General features: G+C 41.3%; 1 protein-coding gene across 2 annotated transcripts in view; it reads left to right on the top strand.

Moving 5' to 3' along the window:
* Window positions 1-9179: 9179 nt before the first annotated feature.
* ATF2 (activating transcription factor 2) overlaps window positions 9180-19483 on the top strand; it is a 75884-nt gene continuing 65580 nt past the window's right edge. For both annotated transcript variants that reach the window (XM_090280842.1, XM_090280835.1), the window contains exon 1: window positions 9180-9317. The gene's annotated coding sequence lies outside the window, so the exon portion shown is untranslated. The remainder of the gene's footprint in view (window positions 9318-19483) is intronic.

Here is a 19483-nt window from a genome sequence, read left to right as displayed (position 1 = left end):
AAGTGCAGAGCAGCAGTAAGGGCCCAGCTCCAGGTAGATAACATGAATTTGTAGTGAGCCTACAATTTGTGGTCAAGTTGAAGAGTGGCTAATGTTGGGTAGAAATAAATGTCATTGAAGTTAAGTATAAAGAGGAATTGTAGACATGGAACGTAATATTTGAGAACCACTCATGCTTCTGCTGTAAGTTTTAAATTCTATTAAGCAATTTTAGCCAATATAGTTTGATTTGGGTGATATGTGTTTAGGAGAGGAAAAGTTTGTATTGTTGTGGTACTATCCTCTGCAAAGCCTTTTAAAATGTGATTTCTAAACATGAAATAACAAATGAGTTGAATTTTCTACATGCTCAGCATATATTAATTTAGTAACTTAATGGTATACCTCCACTGTTAACATTATGGACTTAAGTCCCAAACACAGTCCATTTATAACTTGCCTAATTCTTCATTAGAGGCAACATTTTTTCAGATCTAATGCCATCCTCCTCTGCTTCAACAAACATAGCAGTTGGATTCTGTCTCTGTCAGTAGCAACATTATGCTTTAGCTTGCTTTGATGTAAAGATAGTAAATAAGTGGTGGCCAAAACTTACAGGATTTATAAGAAAATCTTATAGCTTTTTTTTTTTTAACCACATGAGTTTATTATACTTTTCCCTCTGCCCATCCCTATCCTACTCTCTCCCCCACCCTGACTCTCTTCCCCTCGTCCCACTGCCCCCAACACACACAAACAGTTGTGCATACATTTCTAGGCTTTCTGGTGATGTGTATAGCATGAAATACCAGAGCATTGCTACTCAAAAGTGAGGTTCATGGGTCAGCAGCATTGACATCACCTGGGAGCTTGTCAGAACTACAGGTTCTAGAATCTTACCTCAGAACTTCTGAATCAATATGAATTTTTAACAAAGCTCTCAGGTGATTTGTATATACATTAAACTCCGAGAAGCACTGTATGAGAATACTGCAATTTCCAACATGCTATGACTCAGACTTTACCTTTCAAAAAGCTGTCCATTCATTTGAAGATCCCCCTCTCCCTTCCTATTGGAATGTACTGCTAATTCTGTGATTCTTTAAAGTGTGGCCTGAGGATTTCTGTGGCTTTCAGAGCCTTCAGGAGTTCCTTTTCCACTTACAAAGCTAGATTTTCATCGTATTCTTCACCCAGTGCAATGTATTGCAAAAGATCAAATGCTGAAGCAGATACAAGGGTGCAGCTATTTTATGGGCATGCCTCTTTTTATTGAACTTTATTGCACTTTACAGGTGTGGCATTTTACAAAGTGAAAGCAAGACCCTCCACAAGCAAAAAAGATTACAACTCACTTTATTGAGATACTTGCTTTATTAGTGTCTCGAACTGAACCCACAATATCTCCCAGGTATGCCTGTATCTTCTTTTTCCTTAGGTCACATCCCTTCAGTTATAAAACTGCTTATAATCTAAAAATTGGCCCAGGCTCCTGGTCACAATCTATGCTTCTTTCTCCTGACTGATGCTAGTAATCCAACTCCTCTTAGAATTCTACTTGGTACCTCAGAGCTCCTTTCTTAAGGGAGCTTAAATATTAGAAAGAGGCAATGACCTAAGATCAACAAGGACTTGTAAATCCTATGGCTTTTGATTGTTCCACCTATTAGCATGAACTAACATCCTAAATTGATTTTGGCAGATTCCTAAGGGGACCCATGGTTGTTGGCTGCCATTCAACATCTTTTAGTCAGCACTTCCCAGCCATGGGGACTCCAGGGTCTGCTCCTCTTACAGGAGACTCCCAGGGTTTGCTTCCTCAAGAAGATAAAGGTTGGTTGAGTCTTTCAGCAGTGGACAGCTCACTATTATTTCCTTAATATAATACTTGTAGCTAAAGGACAGGTCAAAGCATTTATCTACCTCTCTAGAAATACCTAAAGTGTCTGTAGCTCTCAAGTCCTCTAAAGTTGTATAAAGAAGTTTAAACTGCATGTTATCACACCTCTGCTGTATTTTCCCATAGCACTTACTACCACTATTTTAAATTTTTATTGTTTACATATATGTATTATGTCTCTCCTCCCCTATGAGAGTCTCCTTAACAGACTTTGCCATGTTTTATAATTGTAGCCTGAGCACCAGGAACAGTGTCTGATGTTTATACTCAATAAATCTTGGCTTTATAAGTAATGAGCTAGAGACAGAGCATTTGATTAACAGTTAACCTAAAAGGCTGTGTCCAAGGTAAGAAGATAACTGGAAAGAGCAAGGTATTAGTCTAAGAGCCCAGGAGGGTCCATATGACCAGACCCTCCTTGGTTCTTTGCATAGGAATTCATGGCTTTAGAATTATGTGGGCCTCAATCTAACAAATAGGCTAGCCATGAAGGGTAGACACTGGAATGCCAGACAAAATTTTTTACCCTAGGAGTGGTTCTATCTCTTTTTATTGGTAACTTAATAGTGTGTGGAAAGCATAATATAATAATGACAAGTCTTTGTAGTGAGTGGGATGAAACAGAGATTGGAGGAGGCATTAATATACAAGATGAAAATAGAGCCTGTAATTCCATTCTCCCTCTCTGGACTGGTCTCACTGAGGCTGACCTAAACTATAATTGCTATGACTTGAAGATAAATACAGCTCTCTAATTTTTTCCCCACAAAGCCATATACAGTAAATAATAAATTATTTTGAAAAACCACAGGTTGGGGGGTGGGAGGTGGACAGGTGCACTTGAAATGCTCTGAATGGAAATTTCCATAGTGAGAACAGGCACTGAGAGGTAATTATAACATAGGTCATTTCAGCACAGCATTAGAAGCTACCAGAATAAATCAATTACAATGTCTACGACCATGCTGTCCTCATCTCACCTCTCCGATATCAGGTAGGTGGATAATTGTGCCTCGCTTCTTCCACTGCTTTTATAACACACACCCCTGATCTCACTAGCAAAATCCCAGCTAATGCACTGTACTGAGTTGTATCTTAAGGATACCAGTATAAATGCAGAGGCTCTTTCCCTGAGTCCAAGACAGATATAAAAGATGCCCTGGAGTATGTTATGTTTTGTTGAGCTACGAACAGAAACTGTGTTTTATAAATAAAATATCTCTCCCTCTCTCTTCAGTAGAATTCTTATGAGCAGTAACAGCAAATGGATTAACAACTACCTAATACTTCTAACCAAAGCAGAAAATACCACATTGTGCGGCATTTGGTAGGTTTTGAGAGTACTGAGAGGTCACCTTTTGTTTCTTGTGGTATTTAGTAATGGGCACTTTAGCAATAGAAAAAAGTTTTCTTCAAATAGCTTCTTCTGGTATCTAAAGGATGCCCCGTTTTATTCAGAAGTCATGCTGAGTTCTTAAAGGAGATTTACCAGATCCTCACTAATTTTCCTAGGATTAAGTTGGGTAGATGCGTGTATGAAAACGATAAGACAGGCAAAGAAAAGGTCCACAGATATTTCCTGCATTTGTAAAGAGAAGATTGTAGGGAACCTTGAGGCTGTTGGGGGATATTGAGGAATGAAGTCAGAAAAAAATTGAAAAGCATTTTATGAGGATATGAATAAAGAAAAGACAAGTTCACAGAATCAGAGCTGAAATTACATTCATTTTGTTTACAATGAATGTTTTCTCCATTTGTAGAAAAGCTATAGTCAATGAACTGCTGTAGAACTAGAAATACACAAATAAAGTGAGACCCTTTGCTAACTGCCAAGATGCAACATGCATAGAACAGATTTGCACATTTCCACTTGTTTGCTCCCCATCTTATCTCACTTTATACCACCTTTTTAGAAAATTAGCTAAAACTGCATTCTCACAACAGATCAGAGTACTATTTGTATTATTAAATGACTCTTCTCTTGCGTAAGAGGACTCCTGAAGGACTTCATTTAAAAATAATAACGTGTCCCTCTAGTACATTATATAGGAAACTACTTGGCAATAGACTGGAGAAGTAGGGATGAGGGGAAATTTAAAACCAAGCCTACTGCCAACATAAAATGAATCAAAACAGGAGAAAAGAATTTAAAATTTTTGTTAGAATGAAAAATAATTGTTTAAAAAATGGACTCTGATGCAAATTTCTTTTGAAATGCCATCATATTTATAGGTTTTTTTCTCACATTAGACATTTGGGATGATGGGAGAAGCAGCACCATATTAATAAATGTATTCTAGACCTAACAATATGTGATTTGTCAAGTTGCACATTTTGTCCATCATGATGTTCATCATCAGTGATCTGCGCTGCTGAGGTTTTGTTGATATAATTGTTACACTACACTAACTCTACTTCAATGTTACTGATATTACATAGAAATGGTACTTTCATTTTAATTTGAGAAGTAAACAGTTAATAACCAGGCTTTCTGGTCTCTTAAATAATGAAATTAGATAGTTTTAAAAGAAGAGTAAGACTGGTACGAGGCTCACTGGGAAGAAATGGAACCCGTGATCGAGGCTAAGAGGAAGGCCCTACTGGCTTACAAGGCCACGCCCACTCCCCCGCACACTTCAAGCTCTACGGGCTGCCAGGAACAAAGTCCAGAAGACCGCCCGCCACTGTGCCAACACCTATTGGCTAAACCTGTGCAGAAGCATCCAGGAAGCCGCCGATATAGGCAACGCACGAGGAATGTATGAGGGTATCAAGAAGGCAACAGGCCCAATCCCCTCCAAGATCGCCCCCCTTAAGTCCAAGACAGGTGAGGTCATCACTGACCAGGAACAGCAAATGCGGCGGTGGACCGAGCACTACCTTGAGCTGTACGCAACGAGGAATGCCGTAACAGACACTGCTCTTAACGCCATCCCAGACCTACCAGTCATGGAGGAGCTAGACACCCCACCTACTGCGGCAGAGCTCGGCAAAGCCATCGACCGCCACGCTTGCGGGAAAGCACCAGGAAGCGACGGAATCCCTCCAGAAATCCTAAAGAGTGGGAAACCAGTCCTGCTACAGCCGCTCCACCATCTACTCTGTCTCTGCTGGAAGGAGGGTTACATCCCCCAGGATATGAGAGACGCCAACATTATCACCATGTACAAGAACAAAGGAGACCGCAGCGACTGCAACAACTACCGGGGCATCTCTCTCCTCCGCGTCGTCGGCAAAGTATTCGCCCGGGTCGCTCTTGCCCGCCTGCAGACCCTTGCTTCCCGCGTCTACCCAGAGTCCCAGTGTGGCTTCAGAGCTGGCCGATCAATAGTGGACATGATCTTCTCCCTACGCCAGCTGCAGGAGAAGTGTCACGAGCAGCATAAACCACTCTACCTCGCCTTTATCGACCTCACGAAGGCGTTTGATCTGGTCAGTCGAAGCGGACTCTTCAGCTTGCTACGGAAGATTGGCTGTCCACCACATCTGCTTGCTGTGGTCATGTCCTTTCACGACAACATGCACAGCACGGTGTCCTACAACGGCGCAACCTCTGAGGCCTTCCTAGTCAGCAGCGGAGTAAAGCAGGGCTGCGTCCTCGCGCCTACGCTGTTCGGAATCTTCTTCTCCATGCTCCTCCAATACGCCTTTAAGGACTGCAGCGAGGCTGTCTTCATTCACACCAGATCCGATGGCAAGCTCTACAACCTGGCCCGTCTACGAGCCAAGACCAAAGTCAAAGAGGTGCTCATCCGTGAGATGCTCTTCGCCGATGACACAGCCTTGACATCACACTCCGAAGAGGGACTCCAGCAGCTAGTCACTTGCCTTTCCCACGCATGCAAGGAGTTCAGACTAGCCATCAGCCTGACGAAGACGAACGTTATGGCTCAAGGCACGGGGACTCCCCCATGCATCACCATCGACGGATACACCCTGGAGGTTGTCAATGATTTCACTTACCTCGGGTCCACCATCTCGAGCTCTCTGTCAGTCGACTTGGAGGTCAATCGGAGAATCGCCAGGGCAGCCACAGTTATGGCCAGACTGAACCGGCGAGCGTGGAACAATTCCAGCCTCACTGAGAAAACCAGACTGCGCATCTACCAAGCCTGCGTACTCAGCACTCTCCTCTATGGCAGCGAGACGTGGACCACCTACGCAAGGCAAGAAAGGAAACTCAACAGCTTCCACATGAGGTGCCTGCGACGCGTCCTGCATGTCGCCTGGCAGGATAAGGTCCCCAACACCGAGGTGCTGAAGCGAGCCAACATGAGCAGTTTGCATGCAGTTCTTAGTGAGAGACGCCTCAGGTGGCTCGGCCATGTCAAAAGAATGGATGCAGGCTGTATTCCCAAAGACCTCCTCTACGGCGAGCTAGCAGAAGGCTGGAGGATGACAGGGCGCCCAAAACTGCGGTTCAAAGACATCTGCAAAAAGGACATGACACAATGCTCCACCAATCTCAACACATGGGAAGTTCAAGCAGACGACCGCCTAGCCTGGAGGCTCGCGGTCAGGCAAGGTACGTCACGCGCAGAGGCTGCGCGCAACAAGGAGGCGGTCCAGAAAAGATGGAGGCGGAAGCAGCGTCAACAGCAGCAACAACAGCCATCTGCCTTCACCTGTACCAAGTGCGGCAGGGATTGTCACTCCCGAGTCGGACTGCACAGCCATTCTCGGCGGTGCAGATAGACTCTCAAGAAGCTACGCCATTGTCTCTCGAGACGGACGGCTGCCGACGACGACAACAACGAAGTTGGTTCACATACATATATACAGACCAGAATCCTATTAAAAGGTCCAGTGCCATTACAATTTCACTTTTATGCCAGATACCATTATTGATTTGCAGGTTCATTAACTCTCAAATACTATCCCTCAAAATCTTCCAACAATTTCAGTTCCACTTTGATTTGGAGATAATATTTCTGAGTGCATTTTATGTTAATCCATAAACTTCATTCATAATTTTATCATGGACTAGAAATCAGCACTAATAAATGGAAAAACAAGATGCTGAAAAAACTTGCCTTTTTAAAAAGTTAAATGCAAATTTTCATAGGACCCCTAATCACACTTTTCAATTTATGCCAGTGCATATTTATTGACGTCAATATCCATGATACAGAGAGATCTGCTCAGATCACTGGGGAGAAGTAGGAAGGGGCAGTAGAATTTTGCTGAGGCAACAGTAAACAGTCTAGAACAGGATGGCTGAGAAGCTGAAGGCCTCCAGAGCACACAGAATTATGGGCAAGATTTGAAATAAAAGAAGGGCTCATAACAGGTGAGGGTGGGCTCCCTCTGGCTCTCTGGCTCTCAGGCTCTTCTTTCTTGAGGATGCCTGGATGACGGTGCTGCAGCTGCCTGCATTTCCCAACAGACGGTATTTGGGGATGGGAAGGAACTCTGGGCACAGCCTAGGATCGGGCTGGTCTGGCAGAGGGTGGCAGGTTTATTCATTGGGTAATCTAAAGGGGACGAGCCCTGAGATAGAAGCCTACCATTCTTCCAAAATTGTGTAACTTTTGTATCTTACGTTGTTTTAGTTTCTAAACTAACCCCATAGAAATGTGATAACTAAAAACTAATTGAGGGAATGATAGGAAAACCCAGATATTAGAGATGTAACTAAAAAAAATTTAGCCTTAAAATTGATAGGCCTAAGTGACTAATTCATGTGGAAAGCTGTTATTGCAAAATTGTGAAGCTTTTGAGTAAAGACTTCTTTCCTTTATCACTAAACCTTTGCCTCTGGACTTTTGCCTAGAGGGTGGCAGCGGGCAGCAGGATCCAACTTGCTGTGCATAACATCCATACACTTAACACTTAAAACATCTAAGTTGTATAGAGAATCATAGAACAACATTAAAAGAAATAGTGTCAGCACTGTACTCATTTCTGTGTTTTTAGGAGTTTATCTGTGTCAATGGCAAATAAGTAAATACAGGAGTGGGGAAAAGTAGGTAATTACCAGCCACCATTACTTAAAAGATACATCATAAGGATACAAAATAATAATAAAAAGAAGGCAAGAGTTAATACTACATAATACAAGAATAAACTATGTTTTGATACTAATGTAAACCTATCTGCCAACCCCTGTACAGTCTCTTTCATCTCTCGTGTTAATTTAATCAAATGCTCTCTCCCTTTCCCCCTTTATTTTAAACAATTACTTTCAAAGCCTGACAGAGGTTTCTTGGGCATTGTAGAGACCTATTAAGCAGTGGGTTAGTATGGGAAGAGTGCCATCTCTATGCCATATTCTAACTTGGTGTCCTTCGGCCCTCTCTAAAATAGAATTTGTTAATGTTTTAAAAGTTTGCAATCATTTCTAGTAAAATGGATATATATTATCTGTAACTACTAAGTAAAGGAAAATTGATGAAATAGAATACACTGTAAAATGGAAGGCTCTCTCTTACAAACAAGTTCTTGCACTCTTAAATTATGGTGTTATAGTAGAAGGCATTTTATTTCCTTTTGGTAAGTTACTTACATAATTATATGCTAATATCATACGCTGTACTATATGCTTAGGAGCCGAAGGATCTGTCCCTGTTTTACCTTAGTGAATTCCGAACAAACGCCAACTCCGAGGAAAGGCTTTTTTTCTTCCCAGAACTGACTTTTCTGGCTGTCTCGCTTTAAGCATACCGGGGGCTTGGGGGTTTTTTCCGGCAAACCCTGCCTCTTCCAACTCTCGGTTTCCAACAGAAGCTCCCCGCTCTCACGCTTCAGGGTAGCCGAAAGAGGGTTTAGGAGCGCGCCTCCCTGCACTTTACCCTTCGTCCTACCCAGAGCCAGGAAGTGACAGAAACGGAAATACCAGGCTCCTGGGGCTGGCCTCGGGGGACCCATCCGCTCTCTCACCGGCTACTCAAAGCTTTTCCTCCTCGTATACCGTTAACCCCTTCATAAGACCTCAACATCCACCTGCTCCAGTGCCCCACACCCAGTCCGCCTTCAGCTGGCTGCCAATCACATAGGTTTCCGCGTGTCCTGTACAACCGAGACCCTCTTTTGCTCCCCGGTCCCGCCCCCTCCAGAACTGCTTCCCGCCCTTCGGGCTCTTTCTCCAATCATCAAGTACTGAGTGTTCTTTGGTTCCCACCCCCTACATCCTCGCCTTCCTGAAGTCCCGCCCCCTTCTCTTAAACCTGAAGGAATCACCTGACCCGCAGGCTCTCCTGAAAGAAGGCAAGGGGTGTGTGCATGGACGGGAGGGGCACGAGGGGAAAAGGGGGGAATGCCGGGAGTGGGGCGGGGAGAAGGGTTGTCAATCCGATCTCGCGAGAGAGGACGGAAGCCTGTGGGAGCCTGTGGCCTTTAAAGTGCCGTTCAGCCCGTTCCTCCAAGGGTAGTTTGTAAACACGGCTGAACTCAGGCCTCCCTGGCAACCGAAAGAAGCATGAATTAGTGACTTAGAAAGGTGAGTAGTGCTGGGGAGAAGGCCGCAGGACTGGAGACTGTAGCATACGGGGAAAGAAGGCGCTAACATGGCGACGTCGTTCACCATAGTCCCCACCCCCCGCTTCCCATCACCTCGGGCGCTCCTGCCTCGGTACCTAGCCCTCAGGGAGGCTGCGACTGTGCTGCTACCTCAGCAGCAGCGCAGCGCCGGCTTCAGCAACCCGACCGGTCGGGCCGGACCGTTAGGTAACTGGCGTTCGTTGTTCCGGCCCCTCCCCGCTCGCGCGCTTTCCTAACGAAGAAGAAAAAGGAATAACGGCTCCTCTTAGACCCCTCCCCCCGATTTATCTTTTCTCGTCAGTTCAGAGGTGCCTGGGCAACACGTCAGATCTGCTCAGGGATCAGGGAGACACCCCCCCCCCCTTTCAGTCCTTGGGTTGAGCAGGAAGAGGGTTGGCTCTGGTCTCCTCACCCCAGGACTCCGTGGTCGGGAACTGTGTCTGTGATGATGGCGGGGATGAAGATAGGGAGGCGCGGCTGAAAATAGGGTCGGGGTCTCTTGCTGCGGTGGAACAGGATGGAACAAATGGTATGCAGAACCTGGGAGTTGGTAGTCTTGGCCTTTTCCGCCCTTTCTGCCCCCTCACACTCCCGCCACCCCCCACTTTTTCCCGGTGGGGCGGGGCTGAGATGTGGATGCGTATTGATTCTTGCATTTTCCCCCATGTTTTACCTTCCTGGGTGGACTGCAGAGCTTCCGTTGGGAAATAACCTGTGCTTTTATTGATGCTCTAGGAACCAAAGCATGAGAGAGTGTGTGCGTGTGTGTGTTCTGTGTTCGATGGTTGAACTGCCCCTGGAAGGAGGGAGAGGATGGTGGAGCTGGGGACTATTTGTGTGCCCTTAGGTAGTATAAAATTGCCTTCGCTTAATGGTGAATCTTAAAACTGAAAGCCAAGAGTAGCACTACAGTGCATACGATGGAGTAAATGGGACTACTCCTGATGGACTTTAGGCCTGTTGACTAATCCTGAAATTATAATGTGAAAGACAGAATTTCTTAGGAATTTTAAATCATGGAAACGGTAACAGTGCATAAACTTAGTGTATATATTTGAAATCGGAACAAAAACTATTCCTGTGGGCACATTTTGTCCTATTCGAAGAAATTCATAATCACTGGCATTGTCAATAATAACCTTTCTAGGCATAATCTTTAACCATGTATCCTTGGTCTTTTGTACCCAAGCTGTGAAGGTGAGAAGCTTGTTAAAAAGTCAACCCTGCAGGGTTAAGTGCCCTGAAAGACACATACAGTTGCAATTATATCTCAATTAAAATTGTTAAACTGGCTTGAGGAATACATTGTAAACACTTTTTTTCAAAATTGCAGGAACATTGATGTAAAAGTATGTTTTAAAGAAAATAGAGATTCCTTTCTACAGATCAAGAAACAGATTTAAGGACGTTTGTGCATCCTTTTATTTTTTTAAAGTGTATTTATTGATTATGCTGTTACAGTAGTTCCAATCTTTTCCCCTTTGCTCCCCTCTGCACAGTACCCCACTTCCTCCCAGCAATCTCATCCCCCTTAGTTCATGTCCATGGGTCGTGCATATGTTTTTTGGCTTCACCCTTTCCTGTATTACTCTTAACATCCTTCTGTCTATTTTGTACCAACCGATTATGCTTCTTAGTCCCTGCACCGTTTCCCCATTTCTCCCCCTCCCAGCTGATAACCCTCCAAATGATCCCCATACCTATGATTCTGTTCCTATTCTGGTTTGCTTAATTGGATTTTGTTTTTATTTTTTAGATTTAGTTGTTGATAGTTGTTGAGTTTGTTGTCATTTTAGTGTTTATAGTTTTGATCTTTTTCTTAAGTTCCTTTGACATTTCATATAATAATGGCTTGGTGATGATGAACTCCTTTAGCTTCACCTTGTCCAGGAAGCACTTCATCTGCCCTTCCATTCCAAATGATAGCTTTGCTGGATAGCGTAATCTTGGTTGTAGGTTGCCTTTCATCACATTGAATACTGCCTGCCAGCCCCTTCCTGCAAAGTGTCCTCTGAGAAATCAGCTGATAGTCCTATACGCACTCCCCTATAGACTATTCTCCGCCTCTCTCTTGCTGTCCCCAGGACTCCTGTCTTTATCTTTCACCTTTGGCATCCCATCTTTCACCTTTGGAATCTCAGTCATGATGCGTCCTGGTGTGGTCCCCTCTGGGTCCAGCTTGCCCGGGACTCTCTGTGCTTTCCGGGACCTGTATGTCCATCTCCTTCACAAAATTTGGGAAGTTTTCCTCATTTTTTTCAATTCTTGCTTCCTCATTCTGCACTGGTTGACTGTTTTTTTCTTCCTTCTGTTTCAAACCATTGATTTGAACCCTGATTTCCTTCACTTCATTGGTTTTGTGTGGATTTTCCTTCATTTCACTTAGCATAGCCTTCATTTCTCTTATGCGTCTGCCATACTCAAGCATATCTGTCAAGCCTGTGAGCATCTTTATCACCAGTGTTTTGAATTCTGCGTCTGTTAGGTTGTCTTATCTCCTCATCTGTTAGGTTGGCTATCTCCTCGTTGCTTAGTTCTCCCACTGGAACCTTGATTCATTTCCCCTTTTGAGCCAAACTTCTCTGTCTCCTCATTCTGACAGGTTCCTGTATTTGTTTGCCTCTGTGTCCCAGGTAGAGCTGTCGTCGTCGGCAGCCGTCCGTCTCGAGAGACGATGGTGTAGCTTCTTAAGAGTCTCTGCACCGCCGAGAATGGCTGTGCAGTCTGACTCGGGAGTGACACGGTATCTGTCTCCTCCCATGTTGAATCGACATCTTGCAATGACGCTGGAGTGTCCTCTCCCGTGAAGCTGAAGCTACCTGGGCAGGGTGATATGGAGGGTCTGCTGTTGCCCACTCCTGTTACATTGTAAGGGGCGGAGCCTTAGGGATTCATCAGTACAGGGCGACCTGTTTCACCACATTGTGGTGCTGTATGTGGAGGAGGGGCCTGAGAGGGAACAATGCCATCTGCCTAGCACTCGCCTCTTTTCCGGGCATCTCTCCCACTTTCACACCAGACTGGTGCCCCTCTAGCTGCTGCCCTGGCCATCGTTCCTAGAGTGGGTGGGTCTTAGGACGTTCTAGGACCATTGGGGCCTTTTAAACAAGCGAACTCTGCTGAGACTGGCAGTTTCTGCCTCCACCGCAAGCCCCACTGTCTGCACAGTCAGAAGCAATGAGGCTGGATTTTTCCCAGTGGGGGACCGTGAGCTGCGAGGTCCAGTGAGGAGCTGGGGATGCTCTCCAGGTGTCCCTCCTGACTTTTTAAAATGTGTGAGTGCGCTTTCTGCCGGCCTGCAGCCTCCACTGCCACCACCACACCACATCCTCTCTACCCTGGCTCTGCCCCTCCTACCTGTCTGGATGAATATTTCTTCTTTATATCTTTGTTTGCTGGACTTCCATGTAGTTTGATTTTCTGGAACTTCTGGTTGTTTCTAGTTTTGAGGTAGTTGTATTCCTTCTTAATTGTGGAGGGAGACACAGCATGTCTGTCTAGTCTCCATCTTGGCCGGAAGTCCATTTGTGCATCTTTGCAGCCACCAATAATTGAGTCACAATTAAGAGTCCTAGTCTTCGTAAAGTAATTATAAGAATCCTCCAATTTATGGTGGTGTGTGTGTGCTGCTTTCCTAAAACTTATTTAGTCTTCCTTAAGAAGATGCTACTGCCATTAAGTTTTTAATTATTTAAAATATAATATTGTGGTAATTGAGAAGTTAGGTGTTTGTATTTTAATTGTCAGTAAGGAAGGAGCTTTCAGGGACTTTTGTGTATATTTTTAAGGTACATAATGTCTTCTGTAAATCTGATTGCATTTCTTGGAAGTTCTCTTTTATATATCTTATTAGATTGTTTATTTCATATTTTGGACACTATATTATAATCTGTTAAACATGTATTCCAGAAATTTCTGCGTTTACTTTTTTACTTGGAGTAATTGTTTTATATTTTTAAACTAAGATAATAGTGGAAATAGTTATTATGTCAACTCTTTAATATTTTGTAGGGATGCTTTTTATTGGAAGCTATATGAATACCAAAAGAATTATGCTATGCACCAAACTCCGACTACCTGTAACTAGCATTAACTCAAGAAATCATCTCCATTTTTTCTTTCTAAATTTTTGTATGTTGGGAAAGTTGGGTTTCAATGATTTATATGTTCTCTGCTGGTTTATTAAATTATTAGATCAAGTTTGTGTATCTTACCATTTGTATCACCCTGGGCAAATAATAGAATTTCTTTTAAAACCCAGTGAATAACAATATTTGGATATTCAGCTGGTCCTTATAAAAATCAATATGTATAGTTTTGGGTTGTCAAAAAGTCCATATAGTTTTTTCCATAAAAATAAAAGACATATTTTTCATATTCACCAATAACTTTATTGATTTAGATGTTTTGAGTATATCAGCTATCTCCCACTATTGGCTTCTAGTGCTTAGAGGCCAGGGTCCTGCTAAACATCTTCCAATGCATAAGACAGCCTCATAGTAAATAATTATTCAGCCAAAATGTCAATAGTACCAAGAAACTTCACAAACCATTTTTGGCACATTCGATCAGTCACAGCACCTTCTCCACACACTGCACAAATATTTTGTTGCATTTCAGTTGTGTTTTTACGTTCTTGAAATAATAAAGCATAATATGCTGAAAATGTGCAATTTCTTCCATCCTCTTTATTAAAATGACTGCACAAAAATTCACCAATTTTGATGAGTTTTTTTTTTAATGCATGTTGATATCACAGCTGTCACAATACAGCCTAACAAAATTGTTTCAAATGAAATTAAAGGCAACTAAACGCTACTAGAGCCATCGTACAGAAAAAACTAAATGAACTTTTTGGCCAACCCAACAATTTGCAAAAGCCATTTGGCAAAATACCAAGTGCATTTTGGATATTTTGGTAGTATGTATGGTTACCCTCATGTACATTTAAATTTATAAATATGTTCCCTAAATGTTCTTTAGTTTGCCTAACTTAACATAAGTCTTGCTATTTCAGTTTTATAGCTTTTCTGAAGTTTGGGCTAGTGTGTTTCCTTTTATTTATGGAACATTTGTTGGAATAGTGTTACTAGAAGTCAACTCCAATTTTGACCTATTAACAAATATTTGTGTTCATTATTTTTGTTACCTTCTAATTTTTTTATATACATTATAGTTTTACAGAATTGTAATAGTTTTGTTTTACTTTTATAGCATTAGCATTTTCCCCCATGTTATTTAACCTTTATAATATTTAAGGATTACATGACATTTACTAAATGACTACCAAAATGTCCTCAATTTTAAGTGCCCAATAGGTAATTAATTGTCTTAAGTTTTTCCTGTTTTAACACTGAATTGAGCATCTCTGTGTGTGTATCTTTTTACTTATTTTGAATTGTTTCCATAGGATGCTAATCTCAAATGAGACTACGAGGTCAGAGGATTTATGTTTCTACCAATGCCATTTTTTACCTCCCCAAACATTTGAGCAAATTTGCACCATCAGAATATGAATGCACTAGCTTTCTCATAATTTCACCAACTTTGGAGTTGTGCTTATTAATAAATAAGGATTATTTAATTAGGAGCTATTAATGGCAATAAGTTGCATTACTTAGTAGTTTGATTTAGTTAACTATATCAATCTGTAGCTTGTCTACGAGTAATCTGTGTGCTGGGACAGATATTAAATATTTAATATTTCCTGTCACTTCACTGACTTTCTCATAAAGATTACTAAAATTTTGACAGTCTAATAACAGTAATTCTTAAATTTTATGCAGTTTTACATAGTTTACATGTTGGATGTCTTATGCTAGTTTTTTTCTAATTTTTTTTTTTAAGATTTTATTTATGTAACTTTAGAGAGAGGGGAGGGGAAGGAGAAAGAGGGAGAAAAACATTGATGTGAGAGAACATTGATCAGTTGCTTCTGGAATGCACCCTGACTAGGGATCAAACCCATAACCCACGCATGTGCCCTGACCAGGAATGGAATGGCGGGGGATCCCTTCACTCTCCCAATCGATGCCCAACCAACTGAACCATGCTGGTTAGGGCAGTTTGTTTTAATATAAGACCTACTTTCTGAACTATGGATTTATGAGCTATTAAAATTCATAATGACGTTCCATATAGATAACCCTTGAAATAAAGAGTATGCATGTTTATAGCCAGATTGAGTTATTGTTTCCTCAGTATGATTTTCTGACACACAGTATGTAATCAATGTTTCAGGATAGTTGTTAGGAGCCAGATTGTCATGGGTTTACCATTTTATCTGTATCACCTTGAGCAAATAATACAACTACTCTCTGCCTCAGTTTCCTTATCTTTAATAATATTTAACTTCTAGCTTATTGTGATAATTCAAATAATTAACACATATACAATGCTTAAAACAGTGTCAGGAACTTTAATGAGTACTCAGTATGTGGGGTGGTAATTTTTGTTAAAGTTTATTCAGAAATAATAATCTCTCACAGCCCCTCCAGGCACGTGTGTTATGTGGCTTGAAGGCAATACGTCAACTGTCTATTTTGTAGTTCCGACAATGTAGTTGGGTTTCCCTAGGAATTTATAATTTGTGGTAGAATTTACTACCTTAGAATTTTCATAAATCCATGTGAAAGAATATCTCATATCTTTTTTTTCCATATACACCCCTTCTCCCCATATCAGGCTTTTTCTGTCTACCTAAAGCTCATGCAATATAGCATGTCTATGTTTTGAGGTGATAGAATTGTTATATTATGACTTTTACATTTCAGAGAGACCTTTCATTTCTTCCTCACCATAGTGGAAAAGATGACTAAATAAAAATACCACATTTCTAATGTTCTTTTGAATTCTATTTTTAAATTTAAATATTTTGTTGTTTATGCTATTACATTTGTCCCAATTTTCCCCCTTTGATTCCTCCACCCACCCCACCCCCCACTCCCACAGTCAATCCCGACACCATTGTCCATGTCCATGGGTCATTCATATATGTTCTTTGATCTCTTCACCTTCTTTCATCCAGTCCCCACCTCCCTCTTCCCACCTCCCCTCTCCCATCTTACAGCTGTCAGGCTGTCATGTTTGTGTGCCTCTGGTTCTATTTTTCTTGTTAGTTTGTTCTGTTCATTAGTTTCCCCTTATAAGGGAGATTAAATGGTATTTGTCTTTCACTGACTAGTATATTTCACTTAGCATAATAGTCTCCAGTTCTATCTATGCTGTCGCAAAAGGTAAGAATTTCTTCTTTTTTACTGCTGCACAGTATTCCATTATGTATTCTTTTGAATTCTTTACTAACTATTAACTAATATATCATTGGTTCTCAATCAGTATGGGGAAGCACTGGTGTCTTTTATCATTTGTAAGGAAGAATTTTAGTGATTGTTGAAATGTGGATGTTTAATTGAGGGTTATTCCTGTAGTAATACCTCTGTCACTTGAATTTTGACATACTTTGAGAGGAGAGAAAAGTGAGCTTACCAGTGTTGTAATGAGAATTGTACATAATTCATACCTTATCTTATTTGTGCCTTCTTCATAATGAGAAATTATTTATGTACTCTTTTAATAGTGATGATGACTGTGAATTATTGTAATACTTAGAGAGCTATGAATTTATTTTCTTTTTACTTTTACAAAAGACCATTTTTTTTAGTAAGAAAAGAAACAATGATAAGTACATTTTATACAACTACCTTGAGCAAAAATAATGCATTGGACATTATTTCATATAACATACAATTACTAAATCTAAAGTGCTGTTACCAGTAAAAACTTGCATTTGTACAGTTCATATTCATAACCATTAGTCTGTAAGTTCTTTGTATATATTTTTTAAATTATTTATTTATTGTTTGTTTATTTATTTATTTTTAGAGAGAGGGGAAAGGAGAAAGAGAGGGGGAGAAACATCACTGTGTGGTTGCCTCTCACTTGCGCCCCTTACTGGGGACCTGACGTGCAACCGAGTTGTGTGCCCTGACTGGGAATCGAACCAGTGACACTTGGCTCGTAGGCTGATGCTCAATACACTGAGTCACAGCAGCCAGGGCTTTCTTTGTATATTTTTAATGTTCTATTGTAATTTTAAACTACAAAACAAGAATTTGCTTACCCTACTTTACCTAGTGATTAGAGGTCTGTGAATAATCAAAACTCATTTTAAAAATGAAATTTAACATAAAAACTGGGTACTGGTTTTTATTAAAGAACATTTTGAGATACTGGGGTGACATCACTATTCAGATACTAATGTACAATATTGAGAAAAGTCTGATACTCTGTGTTCCATCAACTTTGAGGAATTTCATCAAAACTTCAGTGTACTCATGTGAGTTGTGGTATGTGTGAAGGACATCTGTCATGTCTGCTGTGAGTGGGGAAAAATAAACTGCTGCTTTCCGTATTAAAGCTGGGCCTATATTTTTCTCACCTCTGAGGGGGTTGATTTCATTACAGGGATGGACTAAATGTTATACATTCCAAGTAATGTTTGGGTTAGAGATTAATGTAAAAATCTTCTAAGAGTTAAACTACACTTGTAGTTCTCAGTTTCTGGTTTAAAATAAAAATGGTAGTGCCGTGGCCTGGTGGCTCAGTTGGTTGGAGCATTATCCTGTGCACCAAAGGGTCGCGGGTTTTGATCCCCAGTCAGGGCACATGCAGGGGGCAACTTATAGATGTCTCTCTCTCTCTCTCTCCTCCCACCCCAACCCCTGTCCCTCTCCCTCTCTACCTCACCCCTCTCCCTCTCCTTGTCTCTCCCCCTCCTCCCACTTCTTTTCTCTCTAAAATCAATAAATGTATCCTTGGGTGAGGATTAAAAAATAAAGAAGGTAGTAAGATTAGGATTAATTAAGCATTAGGAAAATGTACATTTAAAGTCAAAATAAAATGCAGTAAAACATCTAATAAACTTAATGGATATTGTATGAGTACCGTGCACTGCACTATGTATTTTACTCGTATTTTTATTTATTTATTTATTTATTTAGACAACCATGAAATGTGTATTGTTTCTTATTGGAGAGGATTGTAGTGAAGTCATACTATTTAAAATTTTCCTAATATAGAAATACAAAGATACTTTAACCCTGAAAGGGTAATGAAGTCCTACCAGCTCATAAGTTAGAGGTTTTCAAACTTGTAGGTTTAAGTTTGTTTTTATGCTCATTTTGCTGTTCCCATGGTGAACTCTAGGATCAATTTTTGCATTTTGTGATGCTAGACCAAGTTACAAGGAAATTATAGCACAGAGAAAACTATAAGATGCTGATGCCTTGAACCCTTGGGACATGCTTCTTCTCTAAAGCACCTTAACATTTTTTGCTCTGTTATCGAACTCTGCATCACAAATTGCCACATACTTTATTTTACATCTTAAAATACCACAAATTTGTCTCACAGTTTTTGTAGGTCAGAAGTCCAGCTGGGCTCAGCTGGGTCTTCTGCTTAGGGTCTTACAAAGCCAAAATCAATATGTTGTCAGGGCTGCCTCTCTTTCTTGGAGTCTCTGGAGAAAAATTCACTCCCAGGTTCATTCAGATTGTTGGCTGAATGCAGTTGTAGGTCTGAGGTCCCTCTTTTCTTACTGGCTGCCAACCAGGGCTGGCCCTTGCTCCTAGAAACTGAAATGCTTTCAATGCTGCCCCCACTCCAGTAATGGCAGTCCAGGTCTCTCCCATGCTTCTAACCTCTGTGGCTACTGCTGCTGCTGTGGCTACTGAATCTCTGACTCCAGAGGGAGCAAGTTCTCTGCTCATGTAATTAGATTGGGTCCCCTAAATAACCCAGGTAATCTTCCTATTTTAGGATCTGTAATCTTTTTATTGTACATCTGCAAAGTCCATCTTGCCATTTAACATAACCTATTCACAGGTTTCAGGGATTAAGGTACGGACATCTTTGGTACTGGGAGCTTTCTACCTACTACACTCATATGCACTTCAAAAGAAATTTGATTTAAAAAGTTGAAAAATATATAAATTTTGGCTTTTCTCAATATTGATACCATAATTTTGTAAGTACGCAATTTCCATGGTGATTTGATACCATCACTGATTTTAGAAAACAAACTTGCCTTTCATGCTGATAGAGCTCTTGTAAACGTTGTGAAGTTTC

Source organism: Furipterus horrens, unplaced genomic scaffold, assembly GCF_987537825.1.
Source record: "Furipterus horrens unplaced genomic scaffold, mFurHor1.1.pri manual_scaffold_1, whole genome shotgun sequence".
NCBI lineage: Eukaryota > Metazoa > Chordata > Mammalia > Chiroptera > Furipteridae > Furipterus > Furipterus horrens.
Note: the sequence above shows the minus strand (reverse complement) of the source record. Positions and strands in the feature narration are given on the sequence as shown.